The sequence below is a fragment of the Limulus polyphemus genome, unplaced genomic scaffold, assembly GCF_000517525.1.
Source record: "Limulus polyphemus unplaced genomic scaffold, Limulus_polyphemus-2.1.2 Scaffold3085, whole genome shotgun sequence".
Lineage (NCBI taxonomy): Eukaryota > Metazoa > Arthropoda > Merostomata > Xiphosura > Limulidae > Limulus > Limulus polyphemus.
This window is the reverse complement of record NW_013668695.1, coordinates 129,557-138,768: the sequence shown is the minus strand read 5'-3', so window position 1 is coordinate 138,768 and position 9,212 is coordinate 129,557. Positions and strand designations below refer to the sequence as shown.

General features: G+C 34.0%; 1 long non-coding RNA gene across 1 annotated transcript in view; it reads left to right on the top strand.

Annotated features, from left to right (window-relative positions):
- The first annotated feature begins 646 nt into the window (after positions 1–646).
- Positions 647–9,212, top strand: part of LOC111088078 — an 18,232-nt gene continuing 9,666 nt past the window's right edge. Inside the window, exon 1 of the long non-coding RNA XR_002612687.1 lies at positions 647–784. This is a non-coding gene — a long non-coding RNA (uncharacterized LOC111088078). The remainder of the gene's footprint in view (positions 785–9,212) is intronic.

Sequence of the window (9,212 nt, the reverse complement as noted above, 5' to 3'; positions counted from 1 at the left end):
CAATACCTGTGACTGCAGTTCAATTACTCACTGTCTACACACACATTACATTCTACTCCCCCGTCACGTTGTCCCCCTCTTTTATATACCCGACTACCCTATATCTAGTAAATACTAGAGCATTCGCCAAAGTACAGGACTGTTCTAGAAACGTGGCGTCACAGTAGTCATGTGATTCGCTGACGCAACAATAGACTACGTGAAAAGATTAAGGCTTAAATTATAATGCTTATTGCATACAATAATATTAAAGTCAAGTCAGCGTAACTGGTAAAGTGCTTGCATGAGGTGTAAGATGAGTTGAACCTGGAAATTGTATATATATATATTTTTTATTATCATTAGAAACGATAGGCCTATTTAGTTATAGATTATGAATTACACATCATATATTTAACCTCACACACAAAAGAAATGTATGCACAATTAGAATGTTGTGTGTGAAAAAGCAAACAGTAGGCCTAGCATATAAAATAAAATTATTACTGGGAACAACAAAGGGGAATATGTTTTCATCCCGTGTATCCTATTCCTTCCAACCGATCTCCCCTTCGAATTCAAACGCCTGCAGTCTCCAGTCAAATTAAGCTTTGCCATGTCAATCAACAAAGCACAGGGCCTGTCTCTGAAAGTAGTGGAACTTGAACTGACGTCACCATGTTTCTCACATAGACAACTCTACGTTGGATGCTCAAGAATGGGGAACAATAAGGGCCTATTTATCCTTGCCAGTGAAAGAAAAACAAGAACAGATCGTTCATAAGGAAGTCCTAATGTAAAACAGGTTCGTAGTTTATTTTCCATAATCAAACCTAAGATTGTTTTTTTTTTTCATAAATTCACAAAATATTGTTTACTTATCGAAATATGAAACAGGGAAACAGAGAAAGTAGGTTTTTTTTCCCCTCAAAAACCCGGGCAACGCCAGGTAACGCTGCTAGTAAAAAATAATATTAAAAATGTAGTAGAAAACGGTTTATAAAAAAATTCATAAACAATTCGCCTCCCAGTGGTACAGCGGCATGTCTGCGGACTTACGACGCTAGAAATCGGGTTTCGATATCCGTGGTGGGCAGAGCACAGATAGCCCAGTGTATAGCTTTGTATTTAACATCAAACAAACATAAATAGCTGAGTTATGGAACATGCACGATATAAAAAACACGTGGATAAAAGAAAATTTACTGAAAGATTATGAAACGATCTGTTGATGTTTTTATCGTAGTGTGAAAATTAAAGATGGAAGACATCTGTCAAGTGCAAAAGGTTCTTCTCGATTATGTTCCGTATTGATTATTGCTGCTTCACCCGCTTGTGAAGATAGGCGCAGAAATTTCCAAATTGATTTGTACTTTCAAACTGAGCCCTTGTTCTTGCCTGAAGCATGTTAATACTACTCCTTTTGTTCAATTACATCAAAACAAGACATTCGTAAAACTTTACAATGCAACAAAAGTTTCGAAATAGTCATCACATATAACTAACTTAAATATGAATAAACTAAAAACATAACGATATTTTTTATTACACCCTTCTGTAGAAAGCAATAAAAAAAGAAGAGAAAATTAAATTATACTATACTTTAATTTCTGATGCTTTGGTTAAACAGTGCATTTTACATTTGATCAGAAATGAATTTACCAAAATTAAAGAATTTATTGATCAATGTAGTGCGCCTAATAATATATGTTATCAAGTTATAGTTATTGATATGTGATATATGTTTAAGCTAACCCCACTCATATTTTTGGTGTGAACAGTGTATACATTTGAAAAAAAAAGTTAAGTATTCGTATATGTGCTGTAGCATAAATCTACGTCAAATGCCTATGCTATGTTGTTCAAAGAATATTAAATCGTGTTTCAGTGTTCTTGTATTAACACTATTGGTTAGAGTGTTTAATGTATCTAATTTTACACATTTTAATTTTATGTGTCAATACTATAATTTTATAACGTAGATTGTTTTGCACTGTTAGCTTAATATATGTACTTAGGATCAACCTGAATCTCCTAAGCTGGCTAAGCCTAACGAGATATTATTAGTATTACGTCCAAAAATGATGCTAACAGCGAGGGTACCCAACTGATGAAACAAGAAATTCTAATCTCCATAAGTAAGAATGCAATAAAAGTATATTTAGTTAGCTACATTGATTACCAGGTTTGATTTCTAGTTTTGCTTTAAGTAGGTAGCTTGCTCTGATCGGAAGTTAATGTTAATTAGGAAATAAAAAAAATATACTTATCTGACTTGGGTCCATGTTCCTCACTTGAACATCGAAGTTCAGACATGTGCATCCCGAGTTTGGACCCATTGAGAGGAGGATACAAATCAGTAGGATCACCTACCTACGCGATTACTCTTAACCAAATAGCAAAGTTTACTGTCATGGTTATAACGCTCCCACAGCTGAAACTGTGGAGTGTGTTCAGTGGCATACTGCAGCTCAAATCTTGGATCTTCCTACATGAAGCTCAGCTTGGAGTGTTAATAACATAATTGATCAATAATTGTCTAGTAGAAATACAATGTTATTAAGCTATAAGAGACGAAATTGTTTATAATTAAAAGGTTAGTAAAAAACATTGTTAATAAACTCTAAGAAAAACTACTGATTGTTAACAACCACAGTAGAAGAACTGTATGAGAAAATGGTCTTTATTATCGATAATTTAGTAGGAAAATCAAAATACTGAAGGTTTAGGTGATAATATTATTGGTCAAGTCCGCATTAAGGTAGTTTGAGGCCCTGGCGTACTTATTTTTCGAGGCTCCTTGAATAGGGTACAAGCAAATTTGAAGTTAATTATAATTAATACATATTAAGTTAATTACAGAATATGAGCTAATTGTTAGAAGTAAATTAGAATATGATACATCGAACTTTTAAAGATGATATAGTAAAATTCAACGATTATAATAATAATTATTTACTTGTACAACATGGCAAGTAAGAATGAATTAGGTACATAAACAACAATATAGTTATTGTAAAACATTACGGAAGCATCCCAAAACATTACTTTAAAATATTTTTTTTCCTTGCTTTGGCAGAAGCGAAATCTCTAATTACATCTTTTTAATCTATTTGCATTAGCAATGTCCTTTCTATCGTGAGCAAGTAAAGGGCATTTAAAGCGCTCATTTAACATCGAAGCACGCAATTCATTTTTTACTCTAGCCATTTTCGAAAAAGCTCTCTCTGCACTGTAATTCGTTGCGGGTAGGCACAGGTATATTCTTAATGGCACGTCAACATTAGGAAAAACAGATTCGAGTTTGTTTTCTCTGATTGCATTGTTGGACGGATGGTGTTTCACTATCAACAAATTTCGCAAACTGTATCATTTCATCGGGAAAAAGAGTTATCTAGATCTGGAGAGTATATGTCTCCCAGTCTTTTACCTGCAGCAAAAATTTCAGTCTTATTTAAATTTTTGAAATTAGATAGAAAACCAAACATAATTTCTGTCGCTTTATATGCAGCAAGCCGATTTTCCGAACACATTTGTAACTTGTAAACTACCGGTATAAAATTTTCTACGCGAAACTTCTGAGTTCTAGATAAACTAATTTCACCTTCAGAAGTCTCATCATTTGCCAGTTTTCTTTTTCTCCTTCTATAAATCTCACTCCTAAGCTGTTCTACTATATTTGAAAGCTTATGAGCTTGAATTTCGATTCTATCAAATTCTTCACATAGTGAATTTACATATTCCTTCAGTGAACTGATAAGCTTTACAGCAGTAGACAAATTAAGGCTCTTTTCTTGAAGCATCAAATCTTCGAAGAATTTTATACCAAAACACTGTCATGAAAGCAATATGTAACGTTCTCATTTTATTCATCAAAGCAGTAGTTTCATTTCTTACTGTTTGCCCTGCATCAATATCCTTAGATAAATCTTCAAGGTTGGTATAAATTCTGTTGTAGTTTTCATACAGAATTTTTGTTGAAACTTATCTGGCTGACCATTTTGTTCCACTGAGGTTCTTAAGAGTAACTGGCCTCCCGTCATCGCTTCTTAAGCCATTACAAATGCTTTGCCAATAGTTGGTTGAAGAAGCACAAAAATTGTACAGAGTTTGAAGAAAATTTAAAATATTCGATGCACATTCGCAACTTTCCACTGCATTAACACCTACTAGATTTAATGAATGTGCTGCACAATGGATGTAATAAATATATTGGTTTATGTTCTTGCGATGCACTTGTAGGCCATTGTATTTATCGGACATATTTGCTGCATTGTCATACAATTTCCTACATGCATTTTGAATGTCAATTCCCATCCTATTTATTTTTCTATGACAACTTCAGCCATTAATTTTCCTGTATGCCCACATGAAGAATCATAACCGACAAAACGCTCCTGTGCATCACCTTCCTCGTCCACGCATTGCAATATTATAGCTAACTGGTCTGAGTGTGAGACATCGTGTGAGGAATCTACAATAATTGAAAAGTACTTAGTATCGCGAATTTCATCAGCAATTGTCTTATAAATTTTATTAGCTATTAAAATAATAATTTATTCATAAACTATGGAGGATAAATACGAGGTAAATCCCCAGCCTTTATTTCCACGCATTTCAAGGTGCTTACAACGAATGGATCGAATTTAGCTACAAATTCTATTGCAAGTTTCCATTGTTGAAATCTTCAATCTCCTCTAAGTGATAATCCTCTTCCCCACAAATATTTTAGATATTCAACAGCTCGACGCAATATCTCCCGCTAATATCGTACTTCATTTTCTGAATCATTGTTTAACTTTGAATCCACAGTTTCTATCACAGTCCAAAATGCATTAAAATTTAATTATTAACAGTTGTATAAGGTTAAGATGTTTTAAACTATTTAGTGTAAAGACATGTTGTTTCCAGTTATACAATCTGAAATAATTCTATAAAAAAAATTGTAATTTTGATTTATTTTGTATTTTTATGGTGGTTACGAGGTCGGTCAAATTGATTTAGTCTGTATTGAATAAGAATAGAACAAATAACAGATAAAATATGAAGATTTATCGAAAAAAGAAAGTGTTAAAATGACGGTCTGGATCATCAGTAGGTCCCCTCGCTGCTTGGGGCCCTGACGCAACTGCGGGTTAATGCGGTCCTGGGTCAGATACACCCAGTCTATTCTAAGGGGAAAATGATTAAACTCAAGCTGAGATTATTTTAAGCACAAGCAATATCGTTGTTAGAAAATAACGATGTAATCAAGTTGTAAGTAATATGTTATATATTTATATCGATTTTGTTAAAACTATAAATCTGTACTAAATGTTCCGATTTTTTTTTTCATTTTTATAGAAAAACAATGAATAGAAATGTTGTTTTCTGTGGCTGTAAATCAATTAAAAACCTCGCAAAACGAAATTTTTCTTTGCACGAATATTGTACAGTCATAAGTCGAATGGTTGGGATTTTGCTGTGAACCAATTATAAAGATGGTTGGAGACAGCTTGAATGGGTAACGAAGAAAAACTTTAATATAAGTTTAACATAACCATTATTAGTCTCAAAGTCATCGAATTTCAATTATAAAGATGCTTAGCATACTAGTCATACAAACCTAAATGCACATGATTGAATTACACTACCTTGTCGAAAAGCGTTTTTCTTAGTTTTACTTATAACCTTGGTAATAACAATAACCATTTTGCAACACTACTAACGATCTAACAATACACTAGTAGCCATATTCTGTGATTAACAGCATGCTTTATGAGTTGCTAAGTGACAACCTCCTCTCATATCACGTGCGGGTGCACTACTGCTTATGCACACGAGCTATGTGATCAGCCTGCAGCCATATCAGCTAGATAACAAACGTGGACTACCTAGATTCTCTAGATCTAGGTTCTAACTTTGGTCTAACCTTCGAAAGCGAAGTTTTCAATTCTATACATCTGATTCTAGGGTTCTTTGTTGGACAAAGCAATTCTATCGTAGCAGTCCGTGCCTAAAACGTGAGGACGAATGCTACCACTTCCGAAGTCTGACACGGCTTTGCTCGAGCGTTCTGGACTTAAAACAAGAATGATAAATTGTATAATTTACGTGTGCATTGTTTTCAAACTAATTGTAACCTATTGACATCTAAGGTTGTACTTGAAACAGTGTGATTTTTAAAATATGCCTTTCAACGAAACAAAGGAGAAAAGCTTATGTTGATAACCTTAAAAAGTCTTTGTCCCAGCAAATAGAACATTACTGCAAGGATAGAGATAAGGTTAGAAACAGTAATGCTGAATATGTGAAACAAGCCTTAGTCATTATTTTAGCCAAAGAAAAGACTGCTAGATGGAAGAAAAACTATAGCAAATATACCAGCCAAAGCCAGGAAATGTCGAGAGATAGCTCTAAGAAAATCTACGAGAAGGATAGGCCTAGAACCCAGTCACTCTCGATAGTTTGTACCAAAAAAAAAAAAGCTATGAGACAAGTGTAAACAACGTTAAATGAAAAACTTAGGAAGTAGGAATGGGAGCACCAAAAAGTAAAGAACAAGGTAGGAGTGGGCAAAATAACATTACAACAGTTGGTTGTTTTTAACATGGTGCAAACTCTAAGTGGATGTGGCCGTCGTTCTGCTCATTCCTATTTCGTGTTTTACTTTGAACTTTGACCCATTTATAGACTTAAATTCAGTTTTATCAGTAGCTAATCCTTTCTAAATATTCCGCAAATTAATAAATTTCAAAAATCATTTGTTTTGACACAATTCTTTTGGCCCACCCGTACCAGTCAGATAGCTATAATGTGTCCCATAAACAAAGTATAACTGTTGGAGATTACTGTTTCAGTTCCGACATCAAACACCTCCCTTATGATATCATGCATTTCGTTAGGGTCATTTAATTTGATTACATACATGTATCTAAACTTGGTTGCTGAAACAAAGTTTACAACAGAGAAATTTAGCTATATACACCTTTCATTTAGTTTGAACAATTATTAAGTTACAAAAAACACAGGAAGGATGGTCACACTCACTTTGAGGTTGCACCTAGTCAAAAACCACTACTTATTTTACAATTCTCTTTTTCAAATGGACGTTTCTTGTTTCACATATCGTAAGTACGGTAGTACTTATAGCTAAAAATGGACCAGATGTGCAATACAAATTAAAATCTCAAACAGTTGCCATTTATTTATTCAATTTAATTTCTTCTGCTACACAAAAAGTTCATATCGATTAGGATTCATGCCAGGAAGATGAAGATGAAAATATATTTAAAGTCCTTATCCATACTAAATATTTGAGACCAAAAGAATAATTTATATGAATTAGCCTGAGTAATTCCCCGAGCTTTTAGATTAATCGCATTTAGGATAGTAAATAGAACTGTAAATATTGGAAGAAAATCTATTTCTAAAAGTTACATTCTATCATAAAAGAGAGTGATCTGGTTGAGAAGTACACAAGTTTCTCTAGAATAATAATATATATCAAGTTACCCTATTTCTTGTGCTTTGTTGTTGGAAATCACTAACGGAATTATAACATAAGAAACTGTATGAATTTCTGTCTCTGTCTTATTTTTCCCCAATTAATTTTCAACTTGTGCGCTTTGAGCAAACTTAAGAAAGAAGGGAGTAAAGTCATATACAGTAAAAAGCAAATAAAAATCTCAATTCGAATCTCGTACTTTACAGTAAATCTCTTAATTTAGATTCGATTTTTCAGCCGCGGCACAGCGGCTCATAGAATGACTTTGAGTTTTTTTTCAAAGGCTATTGAGGATTCCCTCTTGTTTTTTAAGAGCAAAGCCACCTTGAGGAATCGAACCTCGGATTTTAGCGTCGCAACTCCGTAAACTTACCACTGTCCCACCGGAGGACTAATTGAGATTAGAGAAATTTTTAAGACGTTGGTTTGTTATTATTCACAAAGAAACACAATGGGCTATCTAGGCTGTGCCCACTGCGTGTATTGAAACCCGTTTTTTATCCTTTTAAGACATCAAACTTACCGCTGAGCCACCGGTCTTTACATGTGCACGAGCTAAACGAAATCTTTACTGAATATCTACGATTTCCAGTTCACCAGTGTGATTTCTCTAAAGAGTACATGTTAGTGTTATATATTTAAAATTAGAATCTAAGTTCTAGAAGCTTTGAAAATTTGTCCAATTAATCTCTTACTTCGAGAAGTCTAGAGAATTTGCTTCTATAAAGACAGGTTTGGTTTTGAATTTCGCGCAAAGCTACACGAGGGCTACCTGCGCTAGTCGTCCATAATTTAGCAGTGAAAGACTAGAGGGAAGGCAACTAGTCATCAGCCAACTTTTGGGCTACTCTTTTGCCAACGAATAGTGAGATTGACTGTCACATAATAACGCTCCCACGGCTGAAAGAGTGAGCATGTTTGGTGGGACGGGGATTTGAGCCGTCAGATGCGAGTCAAGAGCCCTAACCACCTGGCCATGCCTAAAAAGACAGCGACATGTTAATAAATCTATAGCATGTGTTCGACACTTTGGGAGAATTTGGTCCTATATAGATAGGTATGTTGTATTTCCATGAGAGTGCGTGTTTGCAAGTCCAAAACTTTCGGTAATGAAAAAAGAAAAAGATAATAACTTTAAACTGCACTTAGAGCTTTAAGGATGGGAAGTTTGGAGAATTTTGATATATACAGACATGGAATGTTTATTAAAATTAGAGTATTGAGACAGGAAGTACGAAGAATGTTGTCGCTTAAGAACGAGAAAATTCTAATCATATTAATCTTGGAGCGTGAAGCTCAGAGAATGTGGTCATATTAAAAAAGGCTTTTATTTGTATTTTAGCGCAAACTATACAACGGGTTCTCTTCGCTGTGCTCACCGCAAGGATCGAACCCCGAACCTTAGCTTTATAAGACCTCAAACTTACTTTTGAAACACTTGGGGCATATATATAAATAACTAATTTGTTGTATTAAAATTATAGTTTGTGCTCACAAATGCTAGAAAATGTGATTGTATAAATTCAGCAGCGTTATCTTACAAATATAGTCTATGTTCAAGAAGTTTAAACAACTTAATTGAAAATATTGTTTATGAAAAACTATGTATATAAATATTAAAATTAGAGTCTGTTTATATCTGTTTACTTGTATTGTAAAAACTTCTAATAACAACTGATAACATGTTAAACAATTGATTGATTGATTTGGAATTAAGCACAAAGCTACACAATGGGCTATCTGTGCT